At 39.2% G+C, this 15,427-nt stretch overlaps 1 long non-coding RNA gene across 3 annotated transcripts in view; it reads right to left on the bottom strand.

The window, feature by feature from the left end:
• Positions 1 to 15,427, bottom strand: part of LOC138440490 (uncharacterized) — a 40,662-nt gene that overhangs the window by 6,553 nt on the left and 18,682 nt on the right. For all 3 annotated transcript variants that reach the window (XR_011257051.1, XR_011257053.1, XR_011257052.1), the window contains 2 exons: positions 13,283 to 13,402; positions 5,699 to 5,821 (listed from right to left, as the gene is read on the bottom strand). This is a non-coding gene — a long non-coding RNA (uncharacterized lncRNA). The remainder of the gene's footprint in view (positions 1 to 5,698; positions 5,822 to 13,282; positions 13,403 to 15,427) is intronic.

The raw sequence follows: 15,427 nt of genomic DNA, 5'->3' as shown, positions 1-15,427 counted from the left end.
GTATATCCAAGACATACAGTCTCCAAGAAGACACTAGCATAAGGTACACTAGCATAGTGGTTCTCAAAATGTGATCTAAGAACTCCTGGCGCTCCATGGAAATACTATATGTAGCCTATAATGTAGGTTAGTCAGTGGCGACGGCCATCCTCTTTGTTTTGGCATAAGCTAATAATTACTTAAAATTAGATGTCAGCTCCTATTGCTTCATCAAAGACAGCACTAATTCTGATTAATGACGTTAAAGGGTATGACTGAAGTAGAAGTAGGCAATGGATTTTTGGATTTATCCAAGTGGCCTGAAAATTGAAGTATTTTTCTAGTCATGTTCAGTAGATTTTCCAGACTGCTGAAGATTTCCAGACTATTGTAGATTTCCAGACTACTGTTTTCTGTGGGAAAAAGTTTACCCATTCTAAAGGAGGTAGGTTTCAAATGACAATATAGAGTGTAATTTCCACTGGAATGGTTTCTCTTAATCTTGATTGGTGAAAACCATTCCTCTTGCTGTAGTGCTGTAGTGCCCAAAGGGACCACAGTTCCTAAAGTCTTCAGACTGCCTTTCCGCACATTAACATATTCTTCCCAATCTTACAATGGTCGCACCTTAAGGGAAGGAGTTACGGCCTTCTTTTCTTTCCTTTTATCTTTTGTTGTGTGCCTAGCACCTAAGAGTCTGCTCCACAGAATCATCTTAAATGAATGCACGCTGATACTGCTGCTGCTAAGTCGCTTTAGTCGTGTCCGACGCTGTGCGACCCCATAGATGGCAGCCCACCAGGCTCCCTCATCCCTGGGATTCTCCACGCAAGAACGCTGCAGTGGGTTGCCATTTCCTTCTCCAATGCATGAAGGTGAAAAGTGAAAGTGAAATTGTGTCCGACCCTCAGCGACCCCATGGACTGCAGCCTTCTAGGCTCCTCCGTCCATGGGATTTTCCAGGCAAGAGTACTGGAGTGGGTTGCCCTTGCCTTCTCTGAAATGAATGCATGAAGATACTTAAAGTAGATGATTTGATGTAGAGTAATCTTTGATTACCTAAATAAAAAATTATTATCATAAGGAAAGTAAAAACCATAATCCATTAGAAATGTCCAACCACCTCACGCCATGCCAAAATGTTTTCTGATATAAAGGGCATTTTTGTGACAACCTTCCCCTGCCCCCGCATAATCATTGGCATAAGAACACTGGCCTCCACTTTCACATCATTGTCTCCCTGCCTCAGATATAGGATGCTTCATGACTCTAAAAACCTTCTCTCGACCCCAAGCTTTAGACCCACCAAGCTTAGGTGTCATTACCAATTCTATGCCATTTTATAAGATCATCTAGACCAGAGTACTCAAGCATCTCACAACATGCTCTTTTGTGAGCACTCATGTTTTGGAGAAAGTGACCTGTCTGTCACTTCCAGGATCCCAATGTTATCTTACTTCTCTGCTGGTACCTTTCTGACCCACCAGATGCTGTGGAGGAGGGATACTGTGGAAAGACTACTTAAGTCTGATGGTTGAAGCAGTTAAACAATGTGTCAAGTTAAAATGATACCATATCTTAACAAACTAGACTTCATATAGGACTGAAGGAGATCACATTGAATATGGTCCCAGAAAACTGAGGTTGCTATCTTAGAGGGGCAAGAAGAACATTCCAGGGACTTCCCTGGTGGTCCAGTGGTTAAGAATTCACCCTGCAATGCAGAGGACACTGGTTCAATCCCTGGTCCAGGAAGATTTCACATGTTATGGAACAGCTAAGCCCCTACACCACAACTACTGAGCCAGCTCTCTAGATCCCAGGAGCCGCAAGTACTGAAGCCCACACACCCAGAGTCCATGCCCCACAAAAGAGAAGCCACAGCAATGAGAAGCCTGAGCACCACAGTGAAAAGCAGCCCCTGCTCGTCAAAACCAGAGAGAGCCCGTGTGTATCAATGGAGAACCATCACAGCCAGAATAAAGAGATACATTTTCTCAGTAAAAGAACATTCCTCAAAGAGGAAACAATTATGCAGATGTCAGAAAGATGCAAGTTGGAAATTTTAAGTTGAGGAGGTAAATAGTTCAGAAATTCAAATTTGAAGTCAAAGTTTATCAAAACTTTTTCTCTCCTTCAGTCCTTTAAGAAGGGTAATAGAGAACAAAAAAAATCTGTAATTGGTTAAAGGGCAAAGGTGTGTGTGCTCTTGACAGGTGGCAGGGGGCGGGCAGTGGTGGAAAAAAATCCAGCTGACTTCAATTCAACTAAGTGACCCTTACTTGCTGAGTAGAAGACCCGAGCAGTCGGCCAGTTAAGGAGGACTGCCATGAAAGATGGGTGACCGCTGAGTCAGAAACCCTGGCAACAAAAGTGATTTTTTTTTTTTTTAATCAGGTTGGTGGTTGCAGAGGGTTAGACAATGTTGAAGTTGGCCTGGCTGACTCACACAGACAATTTCTCTGTAGTATAAAAGGTTGTTTGATAGCATTTTCTCCACAGCAGAACTTTTTTCAAAATTGGAGTCAATCCTCTCAAACCCTGTCACTGCTTTATCAACTAAGTTTATGTAATATTCTAAGTCATTTCAATAATCTTCACAACATCTTCATCAGAAGTAGATTTTATTTACTTTCTTTGCTCATCCATAAGTAGTAACCCCTCACCTGGTAAAGTTTTATCATGAGACTGCAGCAACACAGTCTCATCTTTAGACTCCTTTCTAATTCTCTTGCTATTTCTACCACATCTGTATTTTTTCCTCCACTGAAGTCTTGAACCCCTCAAAGTCATCCATGAGGGTTGAAATCAACTTCTTCCAAACTCTTGTTAATGTTGATATTTTGACCTCTTCCCATGAATCACAAATCTTGTTAATGGCATCTAGAGTAGTGAGTTCTTTCCAGAAAAATTTCAGTTTACTTTGCCCAGATCTATTAGAGGAATCACCATGTATGGCAGCAACAGTGTTACAAAATGTATTTCCTTAATAAGATTTGAAAGTTTAAATTATTCCTTGATCCATGAGCTCTAGATAGGTGTTGTGTTGACAGTCATGAAAATAGCATTAATCTTGTACATCCTCCTCAGAGCTCTTAGGTGTCCAGGTGCATTGTCAATGTGCAGTAATATTTTGAAAGGAATCTTGTTTTCTGAGCAGTAGGTCTCAACAATGGGCTTAAAATATTCAGTAAACTATGTTGTCAAAAGATTTGCTGTTATCCAGGCTTTGCTGTGCCATTTAGAGAGCACAGGCAAAGTAGATTTGGCCTAATTCTTAAGGACCCTAGGATTTTCAGAATGGTCACTGAGCACTGGCTTCAAGTCACCAGCTGCATTACCCCTAATTAGAAAGTCAGCCTGTCCTTTGAAAGCTTTGAATCCAGGCCTTGACTTCTCTCAAGCTATGGAAGTCCTAGATGGCATCTTCTTGCAGAAGGCTGTGTTTCATCTACCTTGAAAATGTGTTGTTTAGTGAAGTCACCTTCGTCAAATTTCTTAGCTCGATCTTCTGAATGACCTGCTACAGCTTCTATACCAGCACCTGCTGCTTCAGTTTGCAGGTGGGTGTTAAGGGGGTGCTAAGGTTTCCTTCAACCTCAGGAACTAACCTCTGCAAGTTGCGTACTTTTCTCCTGTCCTCACTCTCTCAGCCCTCACAGGGTTGAAGAGAGTTAGGGCCTTGTTCTGGATTATGCTTCAGCTTAAGGGAATATTGTTACTGTTTTCTTGTTTGTTTATTTTTAATTCATTTTTAATTGGAGGATAATTGCTTTACAATGTTGTGTGGGTTTCTCCTGTACAACACCATGAATCTGCCATAAGTATACATATTTTGTGACTAGTTTAATCTTCTATCCAGACCATTAAAACTTTCTCCCTATCAGCAATAAGACTGTTTCACTTTGTTATCATTCATGTGTTCACTGGAGTAGCACTTTTAATTTCCTTCAAGAACTTTCCCTTTGCATTTAAAACTTAGTTAACTGTTTGGCACAAGAGGCCTAGCTTTTAGCCTATCTCAGCTTTCAACATGCCTTCCTCACTAAGCTTAATTATTTCTAGCTTTTGATTTAAAGTGAGAAGCATGTGACTCTTTCTTTCAATTGAACACTTAGAGGCCATTGTAGGGTTATTAACTGGCCTAATTTCAATTTGTTGTGTCTCAGGAAATAGAGAGCTCTGAGGAGAGGGAGAGAAAGGGAAGGGCGGGTCAGTGGAGCATAACACACATGACATTTATCAATTAGACTTGCTGACTCATTTGGGCATGGTCTGTGACACCTTGAAACAAATATAACAGTAACATCAAAGATCACTGATTTACAGATCACCATAACATATATAATAATACTGAAAAAGTTTGAATTATTGTGAGAATTACGGAAATGTGACTCAGAGATACAAAGTGAGAAAATACTGTTGGAAAAATGGTGCTGATCAACTTGTTCCATGTGAGGTTGCCACAAACCATCAATTTGTAAAACCCACAACAACAACAACAAAAACCCTACACAGTGTCTATGAAGTGCAATAAAGCAAAGTGCACTGAAATGAGATAAGCCTGTAGGTACTTTACTCTCCTTGAGACTCAGTTGCCTCATCTGTAAATGGGACCACTGGGACCTCCTTCACAAATGATGAGGATGGGCACTGAGACAGCAGTTCTTTCTAAACCTGGAAAGGGTGCACACTAAGAAAGATGATGCTAGTGGGAGCTGTACTGTAGAAGAAACACCTGAATGGAGAGCTGAATATTGGAGTCTGTTCCAATTATGATAAAACTATGGAATGACCTGGTATTGATAAATAAGTAAATAGGTCTTTGTGTCCGAATTCTCACTGATGAACCGGGGGAGATTTCAGGACATATAAAGCAGTTGAGCCTCCTAAGCAAGACCAAAGATATAAAAGTCATTTGTGGGTCACAGACACTAAAGTGGCTCATATTGACACACATCACTAAAGAGGCATTGTGGAATCTTCACAGTAGTGTTCACAAATAGTGTTGCTTCTAGTCTACCCTCCTCTTTCTTTTCAAGAGAAAAAAGTTGATAAAGATTGGGCACCTGAAATGGAATCCTGCATGGTGTGAGGTGCTCCTGGATAAAGGGGCAATCTCAGGAATGAGTCAAGGAGCTGCAAAGATGAGTTTCAGGCTATTATGAGAATGGTTCACAGATTATCCCCAGTCTTACATGGTTGTCATTTCTGCTCTGGAACAATTATACTCAGGAGTTCTTAGAAGAAAATCTAAGAGGGTAGAGCAGAATCCTTTCCTGATGAGTGGTGCTCAGTGGCCTTCCTTTCCTGGAGTCTGTGGTGTGCATGGAATAAGCCTCCTCGGAACTCCCCAGAGACAGAAACTTCTCTCATGGCTGTTCACCTCAGCCTTCAGAATCAGGAATGAAATGTCAGAGGGCCTGAAAATGGGAATCCTCCATATGGGAGAGTATTAGTTACTTGGAAAAAGAGTAGTGAATTTCCTCTGTCTCTAGTTTACAACCTGGATGCTATTTATGCGTTAAGAGAATCAGCCTATTTCTCACTTCGACCCTTGAACTTAATACTTTATTACTAGCCCTTAGTTACTCCTTTAGACAACTCAGTGACATGGTGCTGATTAGTCCCATTGTTGGAATAAGAGACACTGAGACAGAGCAAAGTGAAGGGATTAGTTTCCACCTGGCTGGAATTTGTAAGCGTATTAAATACTTACTCTGTTTCACCTCTTTCCATATTCAGTACAGATCATAACTGGACAACAACAATAGATCATCACACCCAACTGAATGATGAGTCTGCTTGACCATCTGCTCACCTCTTCTCTTCCTCCCCTCCCCTGATGAGAGAGACAGGCTTCAGTTAACAGAAATTAAGTGGACAAGACAATAAGAGGAAACCTTTTTGTTGTTCTTGTTCAGTCGCTCAGTCGTGTCAGACTCTGCAACCCCGTGGACTGCAGCACACCAGGCTTCCCTGTCCTTCACTGTCTCCTGGAGTTTGCTCAGACTCAGTGATACCATCCAACCATCTCATCCGGTGTAGCCCCCTTCCTCTCCTGCCTTTAATCTTTCCCAGCATCAGGGCCTTTTCCAGCAAGGGGAAAAGCATCAGGATCTTTTCTTTCTTTGTATCAGGTGACCAAAGTATTAAGAGCTTCAGCATCAGTCCTTCCAATGAATAGAATATTCAGGGTTGATTCCTTTAGGACTGACTGGTTTGATCTCCTTGCAGTTCAAGGGACTCTCAAGAGTCTTTTCTCCAGCACTACAATTCAAAAGCATCAGTTCTTCGGCACCCAGCTTTCTTTATGGTCCAACTCTCATATCTGTACATGACTACTGGAAAAACCTTTTATTTATTTATCTATTTTAAAGCCAATATTCAGTGACCACTATCGTTCTGAAATTTTGTTCCCTGTCCTTCAGAATATCTACTCAGCTGAGAGATAAATACCTCTGGAGGCCTTGACTCTCTGTTAGAAGAAAGTTGCACTTACATTCCTCTCAGATCTTGCAGAAATACTTTTTATAGAGAATCACTGGATTTCACAAAAATGTCTAGATCTCTTTTTTCAGACTACAAGTTTATTATATCTGTAAGATCTGCAGGACACATACTTTCTCCTTAATTTAAATTTCCCCTTTTTCTAGTAGCATTTTAATTTTGTATTTCAATGAAAGCTTGTACATGTTTTTAAAAATTACTAGCTAGAAAATTAGTCTTGCTATGTTTTCAAGTATTCAAGACTTGTAAATCTAAAACAAAATAAAACACATTTTATTTTCAAAACAGAAAAAACAACTTGCTTATTTTGAATTTAATGTATACATTTTTATATACTGGAGAATTTTCCTCCACTTTTCTTTTTAAAAAGAAAATATTCATGTCTCACAAATCTAGCTTAATTTTCCTAATATTTATAGTTCTTCTTCAGTAACCGTATCTAGTCATGGAAATTAAGAAATATGGTTTTTTTTCAAGCTTACACTTAATGTATATCGTTCACAAAGTGATGGGGAAACGGCCACCTTGTAGAAAATGATTCAAACTAGTCATTTTTTAGAAGTGATTGAATTAAAGAGGTGATATCACTTGGTGTGAAGAGCTGACTCATTGAAAAAGACCCTGATCTGGGGAAAGACTGAAGGCAAAGGGAAAAGGGAGTGGCAGAGGATGAGATGGTTAGATAGCATCACCAACTCAATAGATGTGAATGTGAACAAACTCTTGGAGATAACAGAGGACAGAGGAGCCTGGCATACTGCAATCCATTGGGTCGCAGAGTCGGACAAGACTTGGCAACTGAACAACAGCAGCAACAATCACTTGTTGAGTAGCCTGAGGACTGCACTCCTGACTTTGGGATTTTCTGCCCCCTCAAAGCTTTGGATCTCCCACCTGTCCTGTGAGTGAGTTGGTCTCTAGCCCCAACAGAAGCATCATGATTTTTGCCATATAAGTGACTCCAGCTTTTATTTAATATTTGGGCTACTGTGTAAATATCACTGCAGTAATTTTAACTTAGATTTTATCTTTAGCTTATTTTATCTTAAACGTAGATAAATGTGTTTTGAAAGGAAGCTTTGTTTTTATGCCACGAATAGATGATGACCTGGAAAATTTAATTTAATGAAAACTATACAATATTTTTGGATAAGGACATGGCAACCCACTCCAGTGTTCTCGCCTGGAAAATCCCAGGGACAGAGGAGCCTGGTAGGAGGCCATCTATGGGGTCGCACAGAGTCGGACACGACTGAAGCAACTTAGCAGCAGCAGCATACAATATTTTTAAGTTCTAGCTCCACATAGCTGTCTGCTGGAGACTGAGCCTGAGCCTTGCCTTCTATTTCTAAAAAAGGAAGGAAAAACTGTTAGATAGTTCTTTGTCAGCACCAGTCTTAGACTTTCTTCTTGATAGAAATAATTAGAAAGTCTTAAAAAACCTGAGATGTAGTGCATTTTCTCATTGTATCATCCAATATTGATATGCCTCCTAAAATTATCTTGTATGTACTAATGCTATACATCCCTCCACCTGGGAAACACTGGGTTGTATGTTGTCCATGACTTCTGCCAGCTTTAACAATTTATTATACTGCAAATCCATAATTTTAATTTACAGACACGCAACAGACACAGGGGCACATTCCTCTTCCAGTGCTTTGAAAAGCTAAGATGCAAACATTTTGTAGGAAGAGCTGACTTTTCTCTACTCCATGACTCTGAGCAACTTGTTCAGACACGAAAAGGTAATGAGGAAGTGTGAATAAGAAGTGGTCAACTTGATTTAGTTGTTGCAAAAGATCTTTATCCAATAATCAAATTGGAAAATGTCATTAAATCGGTCAAACTATTTTTGGTAACACTGAAAGGCAAATGCTGTGATCAGTGTAACAAAATAGCTGTATTTCGGTAGAGAACTGATGCAGTTTGATAATACTGCAAAACTTACTGAAGCATCTTTAATGTGTTCTAACTGCCCAGTGACCATTTACATAATGAAAGTGAATGTCTTTAAAATGGAAATGAATAGCTATTTCCATGTATAATTTTTTGTTTGTTTGTTTTTGGATATATGCTTATACGTATGTGCTTATTTGTGTCCAACTCTTTGTGACCCCTTGTACTGTAGCCTTCCAGGCTCCTCTCTCCATGGAATTTTCCAGGCAAGAATACTGGAGTGGGTTGCCATTTCCTTCTCCAGGGGAGCTTCCCAACCCAGGGATTGATCCTACGTCTCCTATAGCTCCTACTTTGGCAGGCAGATTCTTTACCACTGAGCCACCTGTAAGCTTATACAGGCAGAGTAACTACCTCAGTTCAAAAACTTTACACTCTCATTTGTAGAGTGCTGCTAGGGTTACACAAGCATGTTATCCAACATGAGCAATTAAAGCCGACTCACATAGAAAGTGGCAACGGAAATGAGTGGGAAGGTTCATTGTAGTTTTTTACTTCTACTGTTAACATAAAACACCATACTGACAATTGAGATATCAGTATTTTTCAATAGCCCATTTTACTTGGCAGGCACCCCAAAGAGTTCCATCCATCTGCCTGGGACTCGGAGGTGATACTTTTCATAAGATTAAAGTTGGTGCTAGTCACTGCAGATACTTTTGAGTGAGTGAGAGGTAAATCGCTCTCACCAATAACAGCCTCAAAAAGTCCCCGTGGCACCTGTCCCTGTGAGATTGCATTTTCAGTTAGTGCAAGCTTCTGCTGCTCCCTTATTCCTTCACCTGCTTAGTTTCTACTTCACTATGCTTAGAAAACAGCGAACACATGCGAGGCCCACAAGTGCCAAGGCAAATTACCCACAGTATCTGCAAAACCAAATGCTGGGGTGGGATCTTAAAATCGAGTGGCTCGGTGTTTTGGAGCGCAAAGGCCTGGGAACCACATCTGGGTTCCATGACTGAGTGTGTGATGTTGAGCGCTCAGTTGTCTTCACTGATTTTCAGTCTGCCTTTCTCTAAAGGAAAGGGTGAGAAGGGGTCTTGACAGCTATTTTTTAGTTTAACATCTGATGATTCTGTATTGACATCTAGCATTAAAAATATTGTTTAATAATCTAAGATTTTAAAGGAGAACCCAGTCTGGCAGAAAGTCTTAACAAGAATAGGCAGCACAAACTCTCATCAAGTCATTCACTGTATTAAGGAATTAATCATAGACCTACAATTAGACAGATATTATGTCTCTGATTTGCTGGTTAACTCATTGACTCTGCTATATATTGACCTTCAGAAAGCTAAAGAATGATAGATATCGACCTAGCCATTAAGTAATTGATCTGCAAACATACCTGCATTAATATTTTATTGATTGCATTTCATTTTAATTGTAGTGCGGTTAAAATTCCAATGAGATAACTATCTTCCTTTAATGTGAAAAACCCCAGAGAACAGTAGCTCTGAAACATTTATCATAAAAATAAACAGAGACTATTACCCAACAATTATGTTTAAAGATGTCTGTGAGTGACTAGACTAATATAGGCCTTCATGTAAAACCAGTGATTTGCATGGCACTTTGCTGGGAGAGCATGTTTCCACAGATAAGCAGCATATTCCTAACTCAGAGGGCTAGCTGGGGAAATACACCTAAACTGTGATTTACTTTTCCACAACAGCTCCATCCTACAACCCATTACTCAAAGCCAAAGACTATGTTTTCCAAAAAGTTTGTCAAAACCAACGGAATGTATTTATTTTGTATTTGAACCAAAATGTGATAATTTGTAACCACACAATTTTAAACTCTGATATTCTTTTTATCTAAGAGCAGAAGTCTGGTTTTTAGAAAAGTAGTTGGGAATAGTAGTTTCAATCAGCTAACATCTGTTGAAATTTGTCTTCTCTTTAAAAAAAAAAAGTGATATAAACTTCAGTAGAGGTTTGGCTCAGCTTTTTATTAAAGTGGCTCTAGAGAAAATGATCTTCAGTTGGCGTTTCCTTCTTCTGGTCCTTCAAGCACACTATTGAAGGCCTGTTTGTGTCAGGCACATAGTCATATTCTCATGTGCATTCCTTATCACAGTGTTTTCCCAAAGGAATCAAATATAAAGCATCTAGTGACTCAAGCTTAGGACCATATTTCAGAGGCCAAATATCAACCCACTCCTGCAACTAGAAAAGAAAAGGAAGTCGGAGCTAATAACCATGAAAAAATATTCTGTTAGAGATCCCAAGATCTCCTTCAGCTCTGCCATTACTTTCCTGAATTCTCTGCGTTCCACACCTGATTTTCTTAAGAAGGAAGAGGCAGCCTTGCAAAAAGAATGCTGCCTCCATGGCCAGACAGATTTGCTTTTGAAGCCTCACTTCTCCATTAACCAGATGTGGAACCTGGCAAGTTGTTAAAACCTCTTTAAGCCTAAGTTCCTTCTCTAAGTTGGAAATAATAATATCCTACTCCAGGTTGCTGCAGGGATAAGATGAGATAATGTGAGTAAAGCTCTTAGTACTGCATTTGCAAATGATAAGCACTCAGGAGAGTGTAGCTTCAATTTAATCTTGTCATTAGCAGAGCATAGAGCTGACAGATGAACTAAGATTTATTAAGTTCCTAGCACTCCTTGGGCAAAAAGAGGTTCTGGAAATTACCCTCTCCCTACCCCCGACCTCACCCCACTTTCTTTTTTATGAATTTGAGAGCTAATTCTCTAGCTTGTGTACCATCTTTCCCTTCATCTCCTCTTTCTAATTCTTCATAGTTCATTTTAGAAATATCATTGTACATCAGCATAACCACCAGCAGACGAAAACAGCAAAAGAAAAAGTAAAAATTCAAATTATTAGCTAAAAGTTATTTAGTAGTAGTTATTTCTGGGTGGTGGAATTCATGATAATTTTTATCTTCTTGGCTTATTTTTTATGTTTTCCAAACTTCTACATTGACATAAGAAAATTAAAAAGTGTGTGTGTGTTTTGCTGAGGGAAGTTACTTGTAAAGCTCAGTAAAGATATGTTTGTAGGGGATTGTCTGAAATAACTGGAGCATGCATGAGTATTATTTTATTTTAGCCAAAAGCCCAGGACTTAGGGTTAAAGACATTGATTTCAATGCTAGTACAATGATTTACTTAACAATTCTAAGCCTCATTTCTCTCGTCCATAAAATGGGGTAGTAATATCATTCTCCAATAATTCTTTGAAGATTAAGCAACATTACATGTGAAAAATATATGATATATGGCAGAGAGATAGAGCTCAAATGTATTAGTTGACTTGTAACTTGAAGAGTATCTCAATGCTTTTCTAAAAATTTGCCAGAAAATTTAGACAAAACTCCTACAGTCATTAAAATTATCTCATGCATTTGGATGTTCCATCCATACCTGAAGTGTGACATGGTAAAACTAAATATTTTTCCACATAGTTCCTTCCCACAATATCTCCTTTTCTAGTATTTATTAGCATTGTGGGTGAAAAGATCCACTTTACAGTTTCCCAAGCTAATGACATCAGTTCATTCCAACTTCTGATTTTGAATATTCAATCTGTGCCTTGTTCCGCCTGAGGTTTCCTCTGACATATTGGTTTGATTTCGTTCTTCCCTCCTTGAAGTTTTCTCAGCCTCAGCACTAATTGACATTTGGGGCTGGATTATTTTTGTTGTGGGGGTCTGTTCTGTGCATTGCAGGATATTTAGCAGCATCCTTGACCTCTTCATTATGGACCATCCTGGATCATATATTTTGTGACCACCAAAAATATCCCTAGACATTGCCAAGGCAAATTCACTCCCAGTTGAGAACCACTGTTCTTGGCTCACATTCCATGACAATAGTATTCTCAACTTATACCATAGGTCTGCTTCATACTACTGTGAAGTGAAGTCGCTCAGTCATGTTCAACTCTTTGCGACCCCATGAACTGTAGCCTCCAAGGCTCCTTCTCCCATGGGATTTTCCAGGCAAGAGTGCTGGAGTGGATTGCCATTAGTAATAGCAACTTTTAAAAGCATTTACCCCCAATTTAGTGTTTGAATCTGTTATAATGAATCTCCATATAATTTCCAGAGAGTGTGCAAGAGCATGCAGAATATGTTGCATTCACATCTCAGATATTCTCTGAATAGGAGAGCACATTGTGTTTGTCTGGCATTCCCTGGTCGCTCAGATGGTAAAGCATCTGTCTACAATGTGGGAGACCTGGGTTCGATCCCTGGGTCGGGAAGATTCCCTGGAGAAGGAAATAGCAACCCACTCCAGTACTCTTGCCCAGAAAATCCCATGGTCGGAGGAGCCTAGTATCCATGGGGTCGCAAAGAGTCGGACAAGACTGAGCGACTTCACTTCACTTCACTTTGTGTTTGTATGGTTTGAAGGTGTTATGCATTATTAAGTGAAAAGGTCCCCTGCATCACTAAACCTCACTCTGGAAAGTAACCAGTTTTTTTTAAATGGCCTCATTTGCTTATTTTATTTTGTTAATTGCATTCAATATATATTTTTACATATTATCGTATTTATTTACATTAAGACAACTATTAATTTAGAATGAAAATGCGTTATGTACCTGATACTGTCTGCGCTGCACACTAACACATTCACTTATGTGTTCATTAAGTGTTAAGTAAGCAAGTATTATGTGTTTTTTATAATGCATTAATCCTTAGTAGGTTTTTATGTAGATATTTAAGAATGTTTTAATGATATTTAGAGGAAGTGGTTGGGTTTTTTAGACATACTAAGGATGCATTATTATTATTCTCATTTAACATAATTAAATATTTGCTTTTGCTGCAAACACATTTGCCTTCCCACATGTTTTCAGAAGTAGCTTACGTTCAGTAATTAGGAGTGCCTGTAGTTATATTTCTGAAGCATTTAGTACGTTGGAAGCATTTTGTGCCAAGTATTTTGTATACATTGTCTCTTTAAAATTAGCTTCCTCAGCATAGATACCTAGAAGATAGAATAGAGAATAGATGTGAAAGAGGAGTAAAAGACTTCATTTAAATTTTTTTAGAAAATATGTAAGTAATTCTGGTTCTTAATCCTGACTGAGATAAAAATCCAGCTGTCCTCATTGTAAGGATAAGACATTCCTGTCCCTCACCTTCCATTTACTCCTTGTTCTCCAGATTCTAGTTTATTTTCCATCATTTAATTAAAATTCTACCAGCCATATTCGTCAACAGCCTCTGTGGTTAAACCCAATAGGTTTCAGTCTTCATCCTAGTGATTTCTTGACTTTTTTCTTTTTAACTCCTTTGGTCATTTAGTCTTTTAAAAATACTCTATTCTCAGATATGTATTCTCAAGCTAGATTTCTTGCCTTAATCTGTAGACCTTAAATTTATCTGCACTCTGGACCTCACAACTTAGATGTCTTACAAACATGCTTATAGTTCGGTTATTAGGAACTGAATTCATCACATCTCACTACCCCAAATCTGCTTTTTCTCCTGTGTTCCCCATTTTGATAAAAATGTTCATGATTACCTCCATTTCTCGAGCCAGAATTAAGGCGTGATCCGTGGCTTTTCACTCTGCCCTAGCTCTATTGTTCAATCAGTCATCAAATCCTGTTCATTCTATCTCTCTGGTAGTTCTTAAATTCACCAGGTTTCCTGCTACCATCTTAGTTCTGAATCTCATAATATTTTGACTGTTTTATGCAGCAGTTTCCAAAATGGCCTTCCAGGTGGACAAGAACATCTTAAAATAAACTGATTATTTTCCAGAATTAACCAGGTACATATGCTTACCCAGATAAAAGAAGACACTTGACATAGCTGTCAGACCATGCACAACATGGGCTGGTCCAGCAAAACTGCAGGAAAAAGGCAGTGCGAGTACCAGTAAAGAACGAGAAGGCATTAGGTTCAGGCGGGTGGTGGAGGGCAGCTAAAGATAATTACCAGGAGTCATACAGGAAATGCCGAATATTGAGGTAAGAACAAGAACAGGATCAGCAACTACTGAGGCAAACCGTGGTGACAGGCAGAAACCAGGGAGTGGCAGAAGCAGGATTTATAGGGGTCAGCAGAATATCTTACTTATTACACAGCCCATTTTCAATCGGCCAGGCACATACTTGCTGACTCTTGTACAACGGCATCTTAAAAGATGTTTGTAGTATCTTTCCTGAGATATATGGTCTTAAGAAGTGGGTATAAAACATTTCGACTGTGTATCAAAGTAGGAGTTTAGTGAATTGAGCTATAAATGGTCAGTAGAAGAGAATAACTGAGTTACTCATTTGGGGGTAAAGGTAACATTTATGTTTAATTATATGTCTTTTGTATCTCTACCTCACCTTCATTCTATCATCTCTTAAGGCAAAGAATTTTGCCTTTAATCCATGTCTATCTGTTTCTGCTTATAATACCTGCTTGGGCTTCCTACGTAGCTCAGCAGGTAAAGAATGCACCTGTAATGCAGAAGACCCTGGGTCGATTCCCGGGTCGGGAAGATCCCCTGGAGAAGGCATAGGCTACCCACTCCAGTATTCTTGGGTTTCCCTTGTGGCTCAGCTGGTAAAGATTCTGCCTGCAATGTGGGAGACCTGGGTTTGATTCCTGGGTTGGGAAGATCCGCTGGAGAAGGGAACAGCTAGGCTACCCATGCCAGTATTCTGGCCTGGAGAATTCCATGTACTATACAGTCCATGGGGTCACAAAGAGTCGGACAAAAGTGAGTGCCTTTCACTTTCAGGGCACATTAGATTTCTCCACAGTGTAATTTTGCTTATTTTGAAAGAGGACTCTATACCTTTTTTTTTTTTTTGCCACTTACCATTATATTACACAAAGTGTTGACATAATATGTTGATCTTTGGATAGAACAGTAAACAAGCTGTAAAAATAATTACTTGTAGATAAATAATGTATATAGCAAAGAATATCATTTTGGGTAAAATAGATACCACAGAATTTGGAATTTTCTAAAATAGTCCAATAACTTTCTTTGGATATAGATTACTTT

The sequence above is a fragment of the Ovis canadensis genome, chromosome 5 (assembly GCF_042477335.2).
Source record: "Ovis canadensis isolate MfBH-ARS-UI-01 breed Bighorn chromosome 5, ARS-UI_OviCan_v2, whole genome shotgun sequence".
Lineage (NCBI taxonomy): Eukaryota > Metazoa > Chordata > Mammalia > Artiodactyla > Bovidae > Ovis > Ovis canadensis.
The sequence above is the reverse complement of the archived record's forward strand: the minus strand, read 5'-3'. Positions and strand labels throughout refer to the sequence as shown.